This window comes from Alligator sinensis, unplaced genomic scaffold (assembly GCF_000455745.1).
Source record: "Alligator sinensis unplaced genomic scaffold, ASM45574v1 scaffold419_1, whole genome shotgun sequence".
In the NCBI taxonomy this organism is placed as follows: domain Eukaryota; kingdom Metazoa; phylum Chordata; order Crocodylia; family Alligatoridae; genus Alligator; species Alligator sinensis.
Genome location: NW_005842360.1, coordinates 529130 through 530226, shown reverse-complemented (window position 1 = coordinate 530226; position 1097 = coordinate 529130). Strand labels below are relative to the sequence as shown.

At 44.0% G+C, this 1097-nt stretch overlaps 1 protein-coding gene across 1 annotated transcript in view; it reads left to right on the top strand.

Annotated features, from left to right (window-relative positions):
* Positions 1-200: 200 nt before the first annotated feature.
* Positions 201-1097, top strand: part of ATP2A3 (ATPase sarcoplasmic/endoplasmic reticulum Ca2+ transporting 3) — a 101567-nt gene continuing 100670 nt past the window's right edge. Inside the window, exon 1 of the mRNA XM_006029152.3 lies at positions 201-213. The gene's annotated coding sequence lies outside the window, so the exon portion shown is untranslated. The remainder of the gene's footprint in view (positions 214-1097) is intronic.

Here is a 1097-nt window from a genome sequence, read left to right as displayed (position 1 = left end):
TTCAAAGTCCTTGAGACTAGATGTTAAAGCCATATATTCCCATTTCCAAACAAAACAACACTTTCTGGTTCAATTACATGAACAGTTTGTTTCTGGTGATGAAGTTGGTGTCTGCCTGTTCCCAGATCACTAATAAATCTCTCTTCTTTTTCTCCCCTTCCATGTTTTCTTCGGACCGTTGATGGAAATCTGCAGAACTCCCTGCTGAAGAAAGTAAGTAGACTTTGATTGACGTTGGAGTCAGCCTACATCTCCCCCTCTTCTTCCTCACGCTTAGAGCATGTCTTGGAGTTGTGGAGTGTATGATGCAAGCTTGCCCCATGAACGGTGCTCGGGAGCTCATAAGGGTTCTCATCCAACATCTCTGGGAGTATTTTATGGCTTGCAGGAACTATGGATCAAGCTTATGGAGAGGGGTGGCCATCTAAGAATAACTTAGACTCAGTTAGGAGGTGAAAGCACTGATGTTGAGAATCTGGAGTCTAGAGACTGACCTTGAAAGCTATTCTGTAACTTCTTGATTTCAGCACTGGATGTTTTGGATCCTTGTATGGAACAACTGTAGAGAAACCAAATCTATGCAAACCTACAGTAATACTACCACAAGGGTGTTTCAGACGCTAACAGCAATTCTGTGCAGTGATCACTTACTGCGCCAAGTCACTTTGCGACGTAGTTGCCCTGCTTTGCAACGCAGGTATTCCAGTAATTCACAAGTCACTTGATACCATCCTCAAAGAAGCATTTTGGCTTCTGTGACAACCGTGCCTGCACCACGAGTTGCACCTCTGTATTACTGCCAAATCCATGCCGCCTTCAACAGTCCAAAACAGATGATAATTACCTGATGAAAGATCAGGGTGGATGTGGTAAGAGTTGAAAGTCCAGTCCATGTGAAGTCTCAACAATTGCCTATAAACTGTGTGACTTTGCATTGTTGCATTGAAGAACACTTTGCTTGAGGTTTCCATGGCATTTGGTCTGAGCAGCTGGCTTCAGGTGGTTTTGGAGAATGTGGCAGTAGGTTCTTGAGCTCATGCTTCATGAAGCAGACGAGGAGTAATCCTGTGCAATCCCAAAATGAAATGAGGAAGAGC